This window comes from Mytilus trossulus, chromosome 8, assembly GCF_036588685.1.
Source record: "Mytilus trossulus isolate FHL-02 chromosome 8, PNRI_Mtr1.1.1.hap1, whole genome shotgun sequence".
In the NCBI taxonomy this organism is placed as follows: Eukaryota; Metazoa; Mollusca; class Bivalvia; order Mytilida; family Mytilidae; genus Mytilus; species Mytilus trossulus.
The window spans coordinates 27661864-27684069 of NC_086380.1; the positions used below are offsets into that span (position 1 = coordinate 27661864).

The 22206-nt window shown below is 31.8% G+C and overlaps 1 pseudogene; it reads left to right on the forward strand.

The window, feature by feature from the left end:
- The first annotated feature begins 15039 nt into the window (after positions 1-15039).
- Positions 15040-21751, forward strand: LOC134681797 (metalloproteinase inhibitor 3-like; annotated as a pseudogene).
- The last annotated feature ends 455 nt before the right edge of the window (positions 21752-22206 follow it).

Sequence of the window (22206 nt, forward strand, 5' to 3'; positions counted from 1 at the left end):
GACTAATTAAAATTTAATAAATGTGATATTGATAGTAAAGAGGGGAACAGATACCAGCGGGAAAATCAAACTCATAAATCGAAAATAAAATTACCACGTCTGGCTTACAATGAAAGAAGACAAACAGACAAACAATAGAACACATGACACAACATAGAAAACTAAAAAAAAAGCACTATCCACACGAAAAACCAGGGGTGATCTCAGATGCTCCGGAAGGGTAAGCAAATCATGCGCCACATGATAGAAACGAGTAGGATGACTCGTCTTCAAAAAGGAATACAAACAACGACTGAAATCATTTTATTTCATGGTAACATGTGATTTTTACACAAAATATTCCTGATTTTAAGGGAGCAACTGTCCTTTCCTATCACATATTGCAGTTTTACATGGGAGAATTAAGAGATTATTAGTATTCTATTTTTGATTTTACTTTTTAAATCTCGATGTTCCTTTGGCACCATGTTCGCTAAGCTCGTGTATGTTGTAACGTTTTGGATTTCAATATAGATTACTGGTAAATTCTCAAGTCTGGGATTTCGTAAACACACAATTCTTTAAACCTTTACTAAATTTGTCAACTGATATAAGAATTTGGTTTTGAAATATAAATGTACCTGTACAGTAGAAAACTTATTTCAAACAGAATATCACATTCTCTTTTAATGAGACATTACGGAGTAATTAGATCTTTAAACACAAATATATTGCTATTAATACTGATTTTGTTATTAGTAGATTAAAATCAAACTGAATAGCATATTTATATACATCTGTACATTCATGGCTTTGCAATCTGTCGATACCTGTATCATCATATTGCACACTTACTTGTTCCATTACGTGTATGATGTCTTTAAACTAAATCCGTTAGATGTTTGATGTGTACTGATTGTGTTTTTAGTCGTAAATGCATGATTTGTTATTAGTTGTTATTGAATCTGAATTAACTGTCAGAAACTGTCAGTTCTCTCATACTTGTAATTATGGTCTTTATATTGTGTGGATGTATAAATTCCCGTTTATGTGTTTGTGTTTGTTTTATTTCTTGTGGTTATCTTTCTAATGAGTTTAACCTTTTGCAACTTACTTCTATAAGTTGTTCTTATGTTGAACTGATTCACCGCTATCATGGATAAGGGGAGGGTGGGCGCCTTCAAACAAGTTTTCCCCACCCATTATGTATAACTATCTTTTTAGTCACGAACTTATAATTCAGTGTTTCTCGTTTGTTGCTGTGTGATTAAATGTTTGTTTTCTATTTATTATTGTGTACAAAGATTAGGCTATAAGTTTTCTGATTTTAATTGTAATGTTGCTATTTTCTATAGTTGAGTTTGCTGTTTTGGCTATGATCATTTGTAAAGGCCGTACGATGACTTATAGTCTTTATGTTCTGTGTCATTTCGTTTTTGGGAAGAGTTTTCTCATTGACAATATCATACCACATCTTTTTTTTATAGAGATAACAGTTGGAGAGACGGACAAAAATATGAAGAATTGACGGTACAAAGAACAGGTACATATACTAAATATTTCTTCTTACCTGGATTAATTAAACTAATAATTGACGAAATGCATTATGGCCCAAAAAGTCAAGCAAACATCATAATTATGTCTTTACGGTCGCCGTCTCAAGTGGTATGACAAATCTAACTGACTGGAAACACGTTTTCTGTCGACGAACTAAACGTGCCTCTGTTTTGGTTCATGCGATTGATATTTATTATATTGATCGATTCCAGCTTGATTTTTATCGTTCTAATTTAAAAAAAAAAAACTTATTAAATTCCATACCAAAGACAATGCACTATACCAAGACCTAGTATTCCTATTCATAGCATACAAGTATTTGGCCAAGCTTAAAAGAACCGAAGCAAAACAAAGTCTTGAGTATGCGGTGTAACCCAATACGTGACCGCATTCAAAACCGTATCTACATGTTTCAGACAGAACACTTCAAACCCATTGCACCAATCGATGATTTAGAGAGCGATGTGATCATTTCAAGAATGATCCGTTACTTTTTACATTTTAACTTGGATTTCAAGATAAAACAAATCATATGGTAAAAAGTAAACTAAAGCATAATTGCCTGTAGAAAACAAGACAATAAACCACTGCTGCGAAAAATATTGACAGAGTAACACAAACCGTTCTAAAAGTAAAACCTAGGGGTCAACTAATGATCTACTGTAGTGTAACCACAAGCAATTTTTCAAACGAGATATATCCGTCTGTTTGCTTCAATTAAAATTGATGATACTTTAGTCGGTTTTAAAGTAATATAAAAAAAATGCAATGCATTAATAATATATAAATGTGTCCCGTTCCAAACCCATTGTATAAAAAAAATGTAATCAACGTGTGGTTGCCTGTGATCTCAAAAGATTATTGGATGGTTTTAAGGGTCATGACCTTTTTAGCTAACTGGATTAATCAAAATGTGCTAACTTGTTAATGAAATTGACAACTTCGTGTTATGTGAAAAGCACTCGAAGGGGATTTCCGGTAAACAAAAAAGAAAATGTTTTTCTTTTAATCATTAGAGAAACAGATTATTACATAGTTACTCGTGGACTATCGGATTTATCCAATATCAATTGTTAAATTATCAATTTAAAAGTCCTCGCCAAGGCTCGGACTTTAAATGAGATAATTCAACTATCTCGATTGGATTAATCCGATAATCCACTCGTATCAATGTAATTATGTATATTTACATCTATTTACGTGTATAGTCAATTTGTGTATTTTTATAAATGAGGATGTTTACAGTTATAATAGGTTTAAGCATATATTCAAAACAAAAATATTCTGTATTACAACTATATATATTGCGATAAGCATTCCATTATCTTTTTTTCTTTCTATTGATCATTATAACTAAAGAACCAGAAGCAGAATATACTGGCTGCGAACAGAGGTAAGTTTTATTTTATAGATACCCTAAATGAGTTGAGTCTTACATACTGAAGAGATAAAAATTGTCTTAAATTAAACCAAAAAACGAATTGTTGGCGTAGTATAGGTTAAATATCCGTATTATATCTATACGCCAATGTATATGTAAGTTAAAGTAACAAAGGAATACCCCAAAGTAACATTAATTAAAAACTCAACAACAACAAAAAACAGTGTTCGACGATGTCTCTTTTCTTGAAAGTTTCATCGGTTAATCTTGCATTTTATGCGGTAACTGCCTAATATGTATTCAGGCTAATGGTAACTTTATACACATTTCATCTGTTCCAATATGGGATGCATTCATTATAATTTAAGTCATGATAGACATGACTATCTGTTGATATACCAGAGAAATCGTCTGAACTGAAAACCTACAAATTTGTGCCTATTCCGTACGTGATGTTTTGTCTAATTGTTGATTTGCATAATTATAAGGTTTAACATGCAAATCAGGAGACACTTAGCTGCTCGACATAAAATGTACACCGTATCACTTCGTAATGAGTTTTTTTTTTATTTCCATAGCTTTCAATCTTGGCTAGTATATCAATATAGGAATAATGAGTTTTTGAACATGTTTGGCATAATTGCTGCTGCTTATTTGTCACTATTTTATCTTTTAATTTTATAGAGAATATTATAATACATGTATTTTGAAACCAGGCAGTACTAAAGGTAATATACTTATTCTTAAACCTAACGAAACTATCTTAAAATACAATATATAGTCTTCACAACACACATACTTGTTTAAGTTAGGAAATGGACTTATTTGTGAAAATGAGCAGGCACTAGCCGTTGCTTGTTAAACTCTTTGTGAGATCCCAAACATCAGATCTTTTTAGATGATATATTGTCATAATATTGCACCAAAAATATAAATGACACACACTCAACAGATGATAGACAACACTTGAATTTAAAAACGTCTAGTTCCATCGAGCTATATTCAGCTGGTTCAATTGTCTACACCTGTACCGAACTGAGGCATTTGAGTTCTGCATTGTTCTTTGCAGAATAAACCTTAATATGTTTTATTGATCGCACAATCTTTCCAAACCATATTGAATATACAATGATTTTCAATGTAACATGTCTTAATTGGTTTAAAGTTGTGTTGTCTATCAGCTCACCGACATTACTGTATCAAGTGATTGAGACGAAATCAATGGATTTACTTATAAAAAAAATCGTAATGAGTGACTATAACAGTTTTCAGTCTATTCGATATACCCTAAAAAATGAGGTGCTCACTTTAAATAACCTACATATTATGCACGTCCTCACCTCAAAATCCATGCTTCTTTACCAAGGTGACAATTGGTAAACTTCTGTTTTCTAAACACGACCATTACTTAGCTGCTAGATTTTCACATTAACACTAACCGAGAATGATAAAATCGTGCACAGAAGACTACGTTTATGGTATATATATGCATGTATTGGTTCAAGAATCCATTTAAATTATTATTTACACATTTACTCGTTTTATATTACCTTTATGATCTTATTTTATAATAATTCATACAACGTAAAAAAAAACAATTTTGAATTATAATTAACACCTGCCTTAAGAGCAACACAAAGGGAACAAGGTTTGTTAATGAAATTGCTTTACTGAATAGTAAATCTACTGATGTACGTCATGTCAACAACATGCACACATTTTTTACATTAAAAGTATGTTTCTTGCTTCTGGTTTTGGTTTTATCAATATCGATGTTCTAAGAAATCTTCAAATATACTAGGCGTATTATCGTCTAAGCCATACCCTCTTTTTGTCCATATAGACACATCAATATTTGTCTCGAATATAGTTAAGTGTGTACTTCGATTTGAATGGAATAGAGAGTCCATGGGACCTCATAATTACAGATAACTTATTAATTTTAAGATATATTTTTACCTGCATTGTTGTCAATATAATCGTGGTTTATGTGACTGTCGTACTAGAGAGATGTTTACCTAAGAAAAATACGACAGGCTTAATTCACCATTTTCTATGGCATATTATTGAAGGTAAATAGTTAGGTGAGGAAAATGTATATTGCGTTGACTTAGAGTTATCTCTTTTATTTCAGGCGACCAAACAGACAGGTAAATAATATAAAACAATAAACAAAAACAACAAAGAAGCAAATTAAAACGAACCCCATAAAACAAATGGTGATCTCAAATGCTCATGTAGATAACACAGATCCTGTTTAAATGTTCCCCTTGTATTTGAAAGTTGACACACTAGGTAATAGGTTTTATTCGGTAGGTCACATTGCAGTAAAGAAGGACATATACGTGATCGTCAAATGAGCTTACTGTCATTACTTTTTAAGTGAATATTTTACATATGATATATAACGGTCAACTAACATATGATAACGTCTGTACAAGTTAAGGAGGGATGATTATAGCTTTGCCACCTGGAACTCTTCGTTTAATATTATTCTATTAAGCACTACTCGAATACAAAGGTAATCATGATAAAAAATTCACAATAGTGTATAAAGTTTCAACTTGGATATACAAACTTTGAATACTGTGGATTCATTTATTTTTGTGAGTATCAATTTTCGTGGATTACGAAAAACTTGCATAATCGTGGATATATAATTTCGTGGTTTTGCAAAAGTCCACATATAAGCCTATAGAAAAAAATATATTCGTTGAACATTTAATTTCGTGGTTCACATATACCCACGAAAGCCACGAAAATTGGTATCCAACGAATTATACTGAATTCACAGTATGCACGTATACTGGTATAACGTTTTAACTAGGAGATACAAACTTTGAATATGCAGGTTCACATTTGTAAACAGTAATCATCCTTGTTGTCGTAAAAGTTCTTCAAACCCGACCCTTATTGTCGATTTCTAGATGCAATTCATGATATGAGAAATAATTGAATGATTATGTTGTATATAAAGGCAGTGGTAGTATACCGCTGTTCAAATTCGTTATCGATCATGAGAAAACAAAGTAAAATTGAGGGAAGCACATCAACTATACTTTAAGAGAAAAACAATGGAACAACAGAAACACCGAACTACAAAATACAGTGAAACGGACTATTTTATTTCAACTGTCATATTCCTGACTTAGTACAAGACATTTTAAGAGAAATAATGGATTGAAACTGGTTTAATGGTTAGTCAAACCACTTTGATGGACATGTTAAAAGCTTCTGCTAAAGCTTCGTGACAGATATCTAGTTCAAACGAACGCACGAGCACAGAGACATACAAACAAATATGTAAAGCACATAACAACATGTAAACCGCAGAATAACAACGGATATCTCCCATGAATAACAACTGCACAGGACTCCACAAAGTGTGCGTCAATTGAATGGAGCACAAAAAGAGGCGTATATATTATCACAGGAAATGTGTATCCTATTTTCAAGTTCAATAGGATAGATCAGTTCAACCTAGTAACGAACCTTTAATGTGTGTTCATGCTGATGTTATTCGTAGAGACAAGACGTCCATACTTCCTTATCGGTATAACATGACTTCACTTCTCCAAACATATGTATGTTATATTAAACTCAAAAACAGAATAATCGAATCAGCAAGTCTCTCTTTTAGAATTTTTATGATTGTGGTTTTTTTTAATTTTTTTAGCAGCATACATGTTTATGGTAATACTAGGAGAGAGTACGAGAATACAGATATTAAAGACAATGGTATGTTGAAATGTTGTAACACGAAAAAAGTAACGAAAACTCCCGTTCAATATAAGAAGAATTGTGAATAATTACACTACATGTACACCAAAAGATACAAAGGCAACACTAGTAAACCGGAGTTACAAAGTCAAAAGTCGATTCAGAGAAAACAAACCTGGTTAAAAACTAAAACAGAACGACAAACATTAACTTTTAGAAGAAAACGAAGGAAAAAAGGAAAAAAAAACTATTTGATAATAACTGCCATACTCTTGACTTTGTACAAGACATTTTAATAAAAAAAAAACAATAAAAAGCGGTAGGTTGAATCTGATTTTATGACCACGCGAACCTCCCGCATAAAAAATCATACAAGACTAAGAAAGTTCAGATATTTTTCAACAGACTGTCATCATCCCTATGGGAACAAACTGTGCCCCTCTACTTGCTGACTTGTTTCTTTATTATTATGAGGCTGACTTCATGCAGGAACTTCTTCGGAAGAAAGATAAGAAGTTAGCAATATCCTTTAACTCTACTTTCCGCAATATAGATGACGTTCTTTCACTAAACAATTAAAAATTTGGTGACTATGTGGAACGCATCTATCCCATCGAGTCGGCTTCATATCTTGACTTACATCTAGAAATTGACAATGAGGATCGGTTGAAGACAAAACTTTTCGACAAAAGAGATGATTTCAGCTTTCCAGTTGTGAACTTTCCATTTCTAAGTAGCAACATTCCAGTAGCACCTGCATACGGGGTATATATCTCCCAATTGATACGATATTCCCGTGCTTGCATTTCCTATCATGATTTTCTTGATAGAGGGTTACTGCTTACAAGGAAGCTATTAAACCAAGAGTTCAAATGGTGAAGTTGAAATCATCCCTTCGTAAATTTTACGGACGCCATCACGAGTTGGTTGACCGTTTTGGAATAACCGTTTCACAAATGATATCGGATATGTTCCTTACGTGGTAACTAAAATCCCCTTCCCTTTCATGAATTTGACCTACCGAAATAGACTATTTACCGGATTTGTAATCACATAAGCAACACGACGGGTGCCGCATGGTAGCAGGATCTGCTTACCCTTCCGGAGAGCCTGATATCACCCCTAGTTTTTGTGGGGTTCGTGTTGTTTTTTCTTTAGTTTTCTATGTTGTGTCATGTGTACTATTGTTTTTTCTGTTTGTCTTTTTAATCTTTAGCAATGGCGTTGTCAGTTTGTTTTAGATTTATGAGTTTGACTGTCCCTTTGGTATCTTTTGTCCCTCTTCAGAGGCTCCTGACTTGGAACTGCCGCAAACATACGACAGGGTTAATCATGTTTTTTTATGTTTGAACCCTCACCCTATACCTCTAGTCAATGTAAAAAAGAAAACGCAGAACAATACGCACAGTAATTCAGTTCACGAGAAGTCCGAATCCGATGTCATAAGAGGTAACAAAAGAAAATAAACAAAATAACAATTATACATTTATAACCACAGACTACTAGCAGTTACTGACATGCCAGATCCAGACCTCAATTAAACTGATTGAAAGATTATGTTTTCATTATATGGATATCAGGCACAATCCCTCCGTTCAGGGGTTTATCATTATACCATCATAACATATATAAAAAGAACATTACCCGTGTCATGCCAACACGTGTTTAATTCCGATGCAAAGACCCTATTAGTGAATTTATATTAAAGCCAAAATATGCAATCTTTAAAGACCTGACAACAGTATCGTAACTATACCCCTACTTCATAAGGTTGTTTAAAGGTTTTGTTAGCTTCTGATGTGAGTACTGACATTTTTGTGCTTTGTAAAGAATATAACCATAAAATATTGGATGTGAAATACCTAAACTTATAAAAAGTTATGTTACTATTCAAAGTTTGTAAACAATTTTGAAAACAACCTTATAAATTGGAATGGTGAATTTAAATGTTGTCTTTCACAAACATATCCGTACTTTCCTTCGTGTGTTATTGTGGAAAACAATACATGATTAAAATTCTACTCTTTACATCTGCTGCTTCTGAAAGGCTGCTGTTGATATAATTTTGTCATTGGTCAAGCAAGTGTCAATCTTGAGTTATGCTAGAATTTATTGCATAGATGCAGATAAGGCTTGAAAATTGTTAGCGTGCGAATCGCACGGGTCAATAAAATAAATACGTGTTAAAAATTGTGTTTTCATGATTTAAATTTGTTTTTCTTATATTTATTTTCAGACCTCAAAAATAGCAAGAAAAGAGATGAATATGAAAACACAAACATAAAAACCTCGAAATAACTTTTCAGACTATAGATCTCAATGTTTGACATCATAATTACAAACTGATGAATATCTTTGTAAACAGCTCAATATAAATCAATTACTGATAGACTTTTGTAAATTTGTTTCATACGGAGCCCTGCTAGGGACATGCAAAGAAAAAAAAATATATTGTGCGCACAACTTAAATAAATTGTGCGCACAAAATAATATAGTGTGCGCACAATTTAAATATATTGTGCGCACAACTTAAATATATTGTGCGCACAACTTAAATATATTGTGCGCACAACTTAAATTTATTGTGCGCACAAAATAAATATATTGTGCGAACAAATTAAATTTATCGTGCGCACGAAATCCTTTGACCTTGTACATGGTACGGGTCTTCAATGTCTCCTTTTTGTAGTGACAGAATGGAGTAATGCATAAGGTTTCTTTTGAAATGGGACTAGAATACATGGAAATATTCATCACTGCATTTGTATCAACTCCTGACAGGAATACTAAAGAAGTTACGTTTATTTCGTCTGACACTTGGTTTACCAACAAATGCGTTGGAAGCCTCCACTTTATATCAGAGTGTATTGGAACGATTTGAACCAGACTTGGCAAAAGAGCGAGGAAACTATCAAATTTATGTAGACATTTGATACTATGGTTTTACCTGTTTTTTTTGTAACAAATATAAGAAAAGTACTTTTTGCACTGATGCATTATACTTTATGTCTAATAATCTCAATATTTTGTTTATGTTGATTGACTCTGAGTCTCAAGACTGACATGTAACTCAATTCACGACTTTGATTTTGTTACCCTGTTTGACGATAGAGATGGTCGTTATATTTAAAAGTCTTTACATCCGTTCATCCGTCTGTCTCTGTTTATTGTAAATGTTTTGGTTATAGTTTATGATGAAGTTTTAGTGTCACCAAATTCAATGAAGTATGTGGTTTCTTAAAAGGTATCATTGTAAAAGCGTAGAGTAATTCAAATCCACTGAAAACTGAATACACGTACACGTTATTTTGTTGTTGTTGGTTTTTATTTTATTAAAGATGAATATGTTTGATCATGATTACGTACGGTTCTCACCCAAGATGTACTGTTCGTTATTGAAATATGACGGTGTGTTCAGTCTAAGAAATTCACCAGGAAGTGTGATCAAATAAAGATAAAACTGGGTACATATAAAGCAGAAGAATCAATATGAGTGCCAATGAGACAGCTCTCCACCCAAGTCATAATTTATTAAAAGACTTTAAGTTAACAATCATTGGTTATATTACAGTCATTATCACGGAGCGTTGGCTCACACCAAACAGCAAACTATACGGCCCAAAATGACTATAACAAAACGATAAACAGATATGAACCACACCAATAAACAACAATCACTGAATAACAAGCTCCCGACATAGAACAGTATTCTTATTATGATTTAAATTTTTGAGCGTTGTATACAAATGTTTCAGGTCAAGTTATAGTTTCATTCTGATTAATAGAAGAGGACAAGAGGTCACTTATAGTATCTATTTTTGATCGATTTCATTATAAAATTTTACAGTATGCTGTTCGTACTCATATGAAATTGAAATGTTACGAAACAATTTAGGAACAGTCAATGAAATTCCTCAGTTAAATATTTTGAAAAACAATTATGATTCATTTTTTCCAAATATGGCCCGTTTTGGGGTATCATTTATTCAAAACCTTGTGGCCCGATTGATCTCCATCGATCGAAAGAGACAACTACATAATATATATACAATGCTCATACAAATACGGGTTATATTCTTCTCATATATTTTTATGATGGTATGATACTATACCCCTAACGGGAAGGATTGTGCTTGATATTCATATGATTAAGACATAATCTTTCAATCAGTTTAATTGATGTGTTGAGCTGGCATATCAGTAACTGCTAGTAGTCCTTGTGTTTTAGTGTATCATTTTCATTTTGTTAAGTTTCATTTGTTACCTATTCTGACAACGGACACGGGCTTCTTTACTGTCAGTATTGCTGTGTGTGTGTTTTTTTTAATCTGCATTGGCTAGAGGTATAAAAGGAGGGTTGAGATCTCACAAAACATGTTTAACTCCGCCGCATTTTTGTGCGTGCCCAAGGTCAGGAGCCACTGGCATTTGTTGGTCTTGTAGGATTTTTAATTTTAGTTTCTTGTATATACTTTGGATAGATAAAGGAAGAGGTGGTATGAGTGCAAATGAGACAACTCTCCATCTATAAGTCACAATTTATAAAAGTAAACCATTATAGGTCAAGGTACGGTCTTCAACACATAGCATAGGCTCACAACATACAGAAAGCTATAAAGGGTCCCCAAAATTACTAGTGTAAAACCTTCAAACGGGAAAACCAACGGTCTAATCTATATAAAAAACGAGAAACGAGGAAACAACTGTTAAGTTTAGTATGACGTCCATTATCACAGAACTAGTTCATATTTTTATTTATAGGCCAGCTGAAGCACGCTTTTGGGTGCGGGATTTTTCTTGCTGTATTGAAGAACCAAATGTATCTGAGAAACACACCTTATATGATTTGCGCGCCTTATAATTGTTTTGTACATTAAATGAAGTTTAACTATACCTTTATCATCGTATCTGAAAAACAGACCAATTCTGAGATATTTAACATTAACCAATAAACCATGAAAACAAAGTCAAGGTCAGATGATACCGACCAGCCAAATATATATACATAACAATCATTCCATCAAAAAAATATTGTTAATTTATTCCTTATAGTATCTGAAAAAAAAATACCAAACAAGAATCAAATTACATGGACCAATGAACCATGAATATAAAATCAAGGTCAGATTAATATAATTGCAAGATAGACAATTTCACCATACAAACATTCTATACCCCAAATATATGTCTAACTAAATACTTATAGTATCAGAGAAATACACCAAAACACAAACATTTCACTCTACTGGACCACTTAACCCTAAAAATGGAGTATGCCAAAGTCAGATGACACCTGTGAAGTGAACATTTAGCCATTAAAATCGTTCAATACAACCAAATATAGAAGAACTATTGAATTTGGTAACTGAGATTTTGTCTAAACCACGAACACTTTACATGTAAAATGAGGTCATGGTCAAGTGAAAACTGTTTTCCGAATTTTGGGAGCACACCATATTATTTGAGTGCGCACAGTATATTATATTGTGCGCACAATATATTTAAGTTATGCGCACAATATGTTTAAGTTGTGCGCACACTATATTTAAGTTGTGCGCACACTATATTTAAGTTATGCGCACAATATGTTTAAGTTGTGCGCACACTATATTTAAGTTGTGCGCACACTATATTTAAGTTGTGCGCACACTATATTTAAGTTGTGCGCACAATATATTATGTTGTGCGCACAATATATTTAAGTTGTGCGCACAATATATTATTTTGTGCACACAATATATTTAAGTTGTGCGCACAATATATTATCTAGTGCGCACAATATATTTTTTTTTTCTTTGTATGTCCCTAGCGGGGCTCCGTAGTTTCTCAGAGAATGGAATGTTTTTGATAGATTAATTGGTTAAGTACAAAAATGTATATACTTTACATTTAATATGTTATGTGTTATAAATGAAAATGCTGTATTTACTATACTAAAATAGAATTCAATGACTAGATGAATAATATTGACAACTCACCACACTATTCTCCCTCACTTTCTTTATCTTTCTCTTTCTCTCTCTGGTACAATCTATTTTACTTTCTCTATTCCTCAGTGTGTTGAAATAAAAGGGGTCTTAGAGAATGGGGAACACTTTTTATTTTTATCATGGTGTAAATATATTTACTCGATTGAATCGCGGTACATTTAATTTACACACTGTATTGATCAACTAGCATAACTATAGTATATCTCAATTGAAATTGTATACCTATAACATATACAAGATGGAGGTTATCTAAAAGAGATACAGCAAAAACATATTAAGAAATATACGCATTTTTATTTTCAGAAAATCGGTCCAAAGTCAAAAGATGGCAAATATAAGTTAGCACCTACTAATAATCAGGTATCAATCTGCCTAGCTGAAAAGGCACTATGCAAAAGAGAAGGGAAACATGTGAAACTTCATGATGGTAGAGTAAAAATATCATCAGTAATCTGAATCTAAATTGCAGATTAAATACGCATGGCACATATTTATCTGACTTTGAGATCGGTTTGTAAATGCGAATTTTTATTAAAAGTTGATGAGAATTTTAAAAAGTCTAGTTTTAATTGATGAATCTATGGTTTTCAATGTAAGGTTGTACCAGAAACGAGCCGTTTATGTTTAGCATTAATTTCATAACTTTTGGCATGTTGCCAATTTTACAGCTTGCTATACGGCATGTGTTTTGTTTAATGTCGGATGCAACACATTCTCACATACATTTATTTGCTTATCTCCACAACATTTGATATCTGTTAAACACATTGGTAATCATAGCACATTTTCTTATTTTGATATAAACATATCAAACTAATAACAGATTTAATTTTCTCACAAATAAAATCAAATACAATTTGGTTTGGAATGATAAAACACTTTTTGATAAAAAAAAAAACTGTTGAAAGATTTTAAGATATTTTAAGACAATAAGTGAACGATTTCCTCACACATACAATTAAACTCTAGCAATTGTTAAAACATTTGTATATAAAGCTGTTGATAAAGTATACAATATTTGGAGACAATAAGTTAACGATTTTCTCACAAATACATTCAAACACTAGCAATTGTTAATACATTTCAATATTGTGATAAAAACTGTGAATAACATGTTAAAAAAATTTGAAGAGAATATTTGAACTATTTACTCACACATACACTCAAACACTAGCAATTATCTATAAATTTTGAAAACAAGCTGTGGATTTAGCAAATGTTTAGTAAAAGATATTTGAAGAAAATAAGTGAACGATTTATTCGCACATACACTCAAACACTAGCATTAATTTATACATTTTGAAAAAAAGCTGTGGATTTAGCTAATGTTTAGTAAAAGATATTTGACGAAAATAAGTGAACGATTTATTCACACATAAACTTAAACACTAGCAATCAATTTTACATTTTGATAATAACCGTAATAAGCTGTGAATTCAGTATAAGATATTTGAAAACAATAAATGAACGATTTACTCACACATGAACTTAAACAACAGCATTTATTCGTACATTTCAATAATGATAATAATACACTGTAGATTCAGTATAAGATATAAAAAGACTTGTGTTGAAACATATTTTGAGTTTTAGTCTTTCTGTCCCAGTTAAACAGTTAAATTGCTTTTAAGAATTTGCTTCCGATTCAGGAGACAACAATAATTTGTCCAAATTACGAGGATTGCCCACTCACACTATCGTTTTCTATGTTGTATGGACCGTGAACTTTTGATCAAAACTCCAATTTGCCATTACAACTAGAAAGATCATATTATAGGTAACATGTTAACTAAGTTTTAAGTTGATTGAATTTCAATTTCATCAACATCTACCTTGACAACAAAATTTAACACGAATCTCGCACTATCATTTCCTATGTTCAGTGGACTGTGAAATTGGGTTAAATATTTAATTTAGGTATAAATCAGAAAGATTAAATCATACGGAACATGTGTACTAAGTTTAAAGTTGATTGACTAAACTTTTACTGAAAGCGAGACAGATGGACAGACGCACGAACGGACGAACAGACGGAAAACACAATACCCCTCTACTACCGTAGGTAGGGCATCACAATGAAAGTTAGATTAGTTATTAAAATACACTGGTGCTTTGTTTTCTCCAACTGATTAAATTTTATACTCCCATTTGTGCGAAATTTTTCAAGATCTTAGATTGTCGATTGCCAAACTGTAACAAGAAATTATAGGTTAAGTTGTTCTGGTAATTAACTTTAATCAATACACATACTTTGGTACAACTAATAATCTAGGTGAAAGACACGTAATATTTACGCCTTTGAAGTTAGATAAATAAATATTTCAGTGTATCTTTTTAACTACATTAAAGTGTCAAATAGATAACGATTAACGCATTTTCATTAGCGTATGTTTTGTTTGGAAATACATTTTATAAGCTTATGTTTTGTTTGACGATACGTTTCATTATCTTATGTTTTGTTCGGAAACATATGGCATTTCTATTTTAGTGTCTTCTGTGCGAATTACCCAATACATTATCCCTTGATTTATTTCCAATATTGAAATACTAGTATGTAACGTTTGAGTTGCTTTATATTAATTCAATTGGGAAACATCAGTATGATGATTAAAAAAGTACTACAATTGATAATTGTTCTAACATGGATGACAACTAGTGTACACAGTTGTTCATGTGGTCAAGAGCACCCTCAAGATGCATTTTGCTCAGCTGATTATGGTAAGTGTTATGACATGTGCTTTAAGGGCAATGATTATTATTTGTTTGTTTCGAACTAATTTGCATTTTCGTTCAATGTTAGTTTAGGCTAATTTTAAATGAATGAAATATTTGTACACAAATGAATTAAAAAAAAAATGAATTATTTGGACCGGTATCATTTCAACTATATTATGTCGTCACAAACAAATTATACTTTCCCTCATAAGAACATCCAATGTGTTTTTGAAATATTTATGTTATCAACGATTTGCGTTTTTGAGACATGATAACAAGATCATGGTTATTATCTTTAGATTTCAAATACTGTGGTGCTTATTCGTGTGTTAATTTTGTATTGACAGTTTAAGGCAAAGTGTACTTTTCGCACGTTACATATTTTATTTTGGAGGAATATTATGTACCTTAAAATGTGTTTCCCAGTAATTTTTACTAAAAAGTCGACTCATCTTTTTTAATGTCCTTTAGATATTTATCGCTCAGTTTTCTTTAACAAGACATGCAACCATTATTTAAGAACTGATTCATGGACGCCATATATTAATTGGAAGTTTACACATGGCCTGGGTCGTGATATTTGAAATACATTCTGAGCGAAAGCAAGGGATACAATTATAACGAATATCACGGCCCATGCTATGTATAAATTTTGAACAAATCTATGGCTTCCATGAATTATTTCGATTCTGAAAGGGCAAATACAGTCATTATATAACTGAAGCGAGGATGGGTATACAACGAATGCGGTGTTATGGGGCCGTTTTTTACTGCCTGTTTTAGCATGTTTATCTTTTGTCTTAAAAAATCATGATAACTTATAAAATTAGTAGGTTTAGCTAACGAAGTCCTTATATTTGAATATAATTACATTTAATGTATGTTTCATTATAATACTTTATTTTGATTGGCTAACTGCACATCACATGTTATTCCTCAAGCAATTGCATCACTCAATAAAACTTTTCATTCATGATTACACGTGGTCCCACAATAAAGTGCACAGGTGAATTGAATAAAAAAGTTATAACATTCGTGTTTTCATGATCATATATAAACAATGTAATTGGTTTAACGTAAATAAGCTATAATTAAAATTGTTTGTTAAACCCTATCTGTGATTAATGTAAGATAACTCTGATCAATTTTCCAAATCAATCTTTCATTAGGGGGATATAATATGTTTCGATGATGGAAGTGTTTAACGACCTTGACTGGATATACACCCCTCGCACGGCCGTTCTGTCCATTTATAGTCTTTAAAAAAAAATCTTTATGTTGTTATAGATTAATTTTAATCATAACAAAACAAATAAATGAAATTATATTCATAATTTTTTTTATAAACCAAAAAAAATGCTAAAATTTAGTACATTTATTAAGTTTTGCAGCAATTTAAAATTGACTAAAATAACTAGACGTAAAGATTGAATTATGACCAGTTCAAGGTAGACAATCAACAATAATACATCGCTCAAGGTAAATAATTATCTTTATTTACATAACAACTAATTTCAACTGTAAAAACAAATAACAAAACATTGTCCAATTTAAAACAGAAGTGTACGAGTTGTCCTACGCTTCAGATTTGACATTCACTAAACATGCATGCTGAAATTGTCATGTTTGATTTTGTAACACATTCATACACATTCTAGTGTTGAAATCGACAATTGTCATGTATTTACCGGATTTGTTCTCACATTAGCAACACGACGGGTGCCACATGTGGATCAGGATCTGATTACCCTTCCGGAGCATCTGATATCACCCCTAGTTTCTGGTGGGGTTCGTGTTGCTTTTTCTTTATTGTTCTATCAATTGTTTGACTGTTCCCCTGGTTTCTTCATTCCCTCAATTGTCATCGTAGAAAAATAAATTTGAATTGACATCGATAAGTTAGAGGCTACCAATGACTGGCGAATTGAAAGTATGACGAACATCATTCAATAGAACAATTGATATAAAGGCTCCAGTCTCCGAACAGACAACATTAATTTGTGATAGGCAAAAACGTGATTGTTTTGTTATCCATTAAAAAAAAGCACCATTTGTACATACATTAAACTAGTCATTTTTTTATTTCGAAATTTGTTCGAAATTTTTAAGAAATCGAAAGTTTTTCTAGTACATTTTGCTAGAATACGTCTGTGCATTTCAAAGTCAGTGTTTGCCAATGACTGTCTAGCATACACATGAATACTGAACTACAAAGCTGGTCATCTCAGGGTGATTTTTTTTTTCAGTGATTACAATGTAATTAATAATTTTCCAACATCTTGTTTTATTCCAATGTAATCAATGTTCTATACCGACATCAAATCAATTTACATGTTAAGTATAGTTTATCGTTTAAAATTAAATGACGAAAAAGCTTGATAAATCAAACAACTACAGCTGTTGATGTCCTGATGACCTCCGATAAACAAATAGTGCAATGTGTAAAGACATCAATGCACTGTTTTCAAAAACGTTCTGTTTCTGTTGTATTACCAAAGGAAACTTGCAATATTTGATGGTGTTGACTTAAAAGACATCGTATTTCCAATTTGTTGTATTTTTAAAACTATCTTAGTATTACACTGTTTAATTGATTTAGGAACATTCTGCAGAATATCTTGACACGTCAGTTGAAGAAACGTCATGTATGGTATTTATGTATGACTCGCTCGTGTATGTAACAACGTTTTAGATTTTAAAGAAAGAAATTTATATATTACTGAAAAATTATTTCACCAGGGTTTTCGATATCACAAACTACATGTAGTCTAAACATTTACTAAATTTTATCATGGGTACAAGTACAGCATTCGTAAATATAACTTAACATGCAGACTTCTTATATGTTCAGGTATTTCACATCCAATCTCTTATGTTAATATATTTTACAAAGCACAAACATGTCAGTATTCACCTTAGAAGTTAAGTAAACATTTAAACAGACTTACCTAGAAGGGATATAGTTACGATACTGTTGTCAGGTAATCAAAGATTGCATATTTTGGCTTTAATATTGATTCACTTATAGGGTCTTTGCATCGGAAATAAACACATTTATTTAAAACCCAGTTTTTGGCATGACATGAGTTATGTTCTTTTCATATATTTCATGATGGTACAATACTGAACCTCTAACAGGGGGAATCGTGCCTTATATTCATATGACGACGACATAATCTTTTAATCAGTTTGGTTTAGGTCTGGAGCTGGCATATCAGTAACTGTTAGTAGTCTGCTGTAATTAATGTATTATTATTATTTTGTTTACTTTCTTTTTTTACCTCTTCTGATATCGGACGCAGGCTTCTCCTGTACTTAATTTTACTTTGCGTATTGTTATGCGTTTACTTTTCTACATTGGCTAGAGGTATATGGGAGGATTGAGACCTCAAAAACATATTTAACCCCGCCACATTTTTGCGCCTTTTCCAAGTCAGGAGCCTCTGGACTATGATTATTAATTTGAGTTTCTTTTGTATAATTTGGAGTTAACTATGACGTCCATAATCAATGAACTAGTATATATGTATTTGTTTAGGGGCCAGCTAAAGGACGCCTTCGGTGCGGGAGGTTCTCGCTACATCGAAGACCAATTGGTGGCCTTCGGCTGTTGCCTCTTCTATGATTGGGTTGTTGTTTCTTCTATGGTTGGGTTGTTGTCTCTTCTATGGTGGGGTTGTTGTCTCTTTGACACATGTCCCATTTTCATTCTCAATTGTATGCATGTATATGACTATTTTATAATCTTATGTACTGTTTTACAAAAACAACGTTTTGTTAACAACGTTTTTTATTCTCTTTCAGTTTAATATGGCAAAGCTATCAAGGAGAAACTTATACCAGGCCGACCAGATGATGTTCACAATAATTTTGCGACTTGGAATTATACATTTGAAATAATTTTCAAAATGAAAGTAAGTATCAGCATTTAGATGATTTTCAAAATTCAAACTTATTTGAATTGTAAATAGAATATAAAAAAAGAAGATGTGGTATGTTTGCCAATGAAATAGCCCTCACTAACTGCCTTTCAAAAGTTATTTTTTGTGTTGATTTTGATTTTGTTTGGTCTTTTGTTTGTACTTTACTCAAAGTATCTAGAAATTTGCGTTTCAATTGCTCTATCATGGACAACACATTTAAGTTTGTGTTTAGCATATAATCCAAAGTAATGGTGGTTATTTAACAGTATATACTACGAATGTTTGCCCTTGAAAAATATGAGAAAAATATCGAATTCCGAGGAGATTTAGAACTAAAAGTCCCTTATCAAATGGTAAATTCAAAATTTCAAACATATCAAATGAATCATTTTTTAAATAGTCTGTCCTTTTACATGTAAATTCAAAATATCTTCACTAAATTAAATATACATTATGCTATGCATTTCCAATACAGGGAGTGACCGAAAGAGTTGGACACTTTGTAGTTATAGAGACTGCCGGAAATGGTGCACGCTGTGGGGTGCGCTTTACTGTCGGACAGTCTTATATCTTAATGGGTAAATATATATAACATGTATAACATGGAACAATATCAATTATCATAAACTTGTCCATATTGCCGTATAACATTGACGTTAATAGGAAATAATGACGAAAATCTTCCAAATTGGTGGATGGAATATGTAAATCGGTACATAGAGGCAATAGTTGAATACCTGTGTTCAAAAATGATATAGAGGAAAAAACACATCCGGACCACAAAGGGTTATCCATTCTTTTTCAAACATAATGATATTTCGTATATTTGGAAAATCAGCAAATATTTGTTTGCTCTTTTCAGGAAATAAAATTGATGGAATAAAAGAGATAGGCTCCTGTGATTTTATTAGTCAACTCAGCAATATCTCATCATATCAGACGTTTTACATGTTTACACGATTTCGTTATTCGTACAATTATAATTGTAGAAGGGGATGTGTAAGTATAATAAAACTAGGTTTTATCTTTTCCCAAGTATATTTCTAAGAATATCATAAGTAACATGAGTAGGAAGTGACCGTGTGGCGACCGTGAATTTTGTCATTCATTGTTAAAATCTTTTACTACTAGTCTACTGAGCTAGGCTGCATTTTCCTTTCCATATTTTTGTAAGTTCCTTAATTGTAACTTTATACAAAATAAGTTTTAAGCTTCCGAAGTAAAAAAGACTTCATGTCTCTTTATCATATGTCATACCTTCATTTATATTATAACTAAGATAACTTGTATTTCAAATCTATAACATTTTCTACATAATTTATTAACAATATTTTGACCATTATTCAACAATATTTTGGCCATCTAAGAAATTAATTTTTTTAAATGGAGTTATGTTCTATTCAATGAATAAATTAGCTAACTTGTTTTTGATTTTAACTATATCTGTTTTAAATCTCGATCATCACTGATAAAAAGTACACACTCGAATAAAAATTCCAATAAAAGGATTCAGAACTGTTGTCATTGCTCGGACTTATTTATTAATGCTTCGCATTTTCTTTATTTAAGCAGAGGTATTTAAATTTATTAAATGAAAACAATATTCATTTTTGTTTTGTAAAATTGTCTGCTATACATCATGTAAATTGATGACCACAAACTAAGTATATTGAACATAAACCATAAGTCTGTGTGTTTAAATTGTTTATATATTTTTCTTTTACACAACTAAAAAGTGTTTAACACACAGATATTTAAAACATAATATCGTGGATTGCTATGAATAACCAAACCAACGACGATTAAAATAACAATGTTATATGGGTCGTACTAAATACTGTAGCAATTAACTATTTCAAACCTTATTAAACCCTTTTCATTATGTCTCCCGACATTGAAAATAGGATTAAAGTTTCAAAGTACTGTATACACAAACTATTCAGTGACACTAAAATGTGACTGGAAAACACTTTCTATTCCGAACATCGTCGTGATCACACGGATAACACGTAAATAGAGGAACAGACGGTATTATTCAACAATCATATCATGTTGTATATCTAAGGTATATACATATATATATCAGCCTGAACATATATTATAGAACGGCAGTAACAAACACTTCTTCTCTTTCAGAAAATTGGTCCCGATTCAGAAGGTTGTAGATTTCTGGAGGAAAATACAAATTTTGCGACTGACAAATGCCTTGCTACAAAAGCACTGTGTCAAAGAAAAGGACGGCGGTGCCGCTGGGTTAATCATGAAACCTGCTACCCTTATGTTGTTATGCACACTTTTCATGAATGACTGAATGCAAATGAAAATCATTAGCTTTCAGATCCACGAGTTTATTAAAAATGTTTGACAGTGAAGTTAGGCTCAGTTTTAAAATGTAACTTGTTATTATTGAAATTTGGATATAAATATTTTTTTAGATTTATATATGTGATTTATTTAGATATGTATTTTTGGCCAGTTGTTGATCACATTAAACAGTTCTTAATTTATTGTAATAGGTGACATTGTAACAAATGATGATACTAAATTGTTAAGCATTTTGTTCATATGATGCGAAATGGTAAACACCTTTTATGGTACGAAATGTTACAAATTGCATTCAATATGGTACAAATATGTTTCTTATGGTACGAAATGGTTCATGTTCAAGGTACAAAAGGGCAAATGCATGGTACAAAATAGTAATTTGAGTGCGAAAGGGGTTTTGGTACGAACAAACTGGATAACGATATAGTTTAAAACAATATACTTTTTTTTTATTTCTATGAAAAGGTGCTATGGCTTTCTTTTTCGACTGATTTGTATAGTTCGTCCTTATGTTGTACTGTTATACCATTGTCCCAGGTTAGAGGAGGGTTGGGATCCCGTTAACATGTCTAACCCCACCACTTTCTATATGTAGTGCATGTCTCAAGACAGAAGC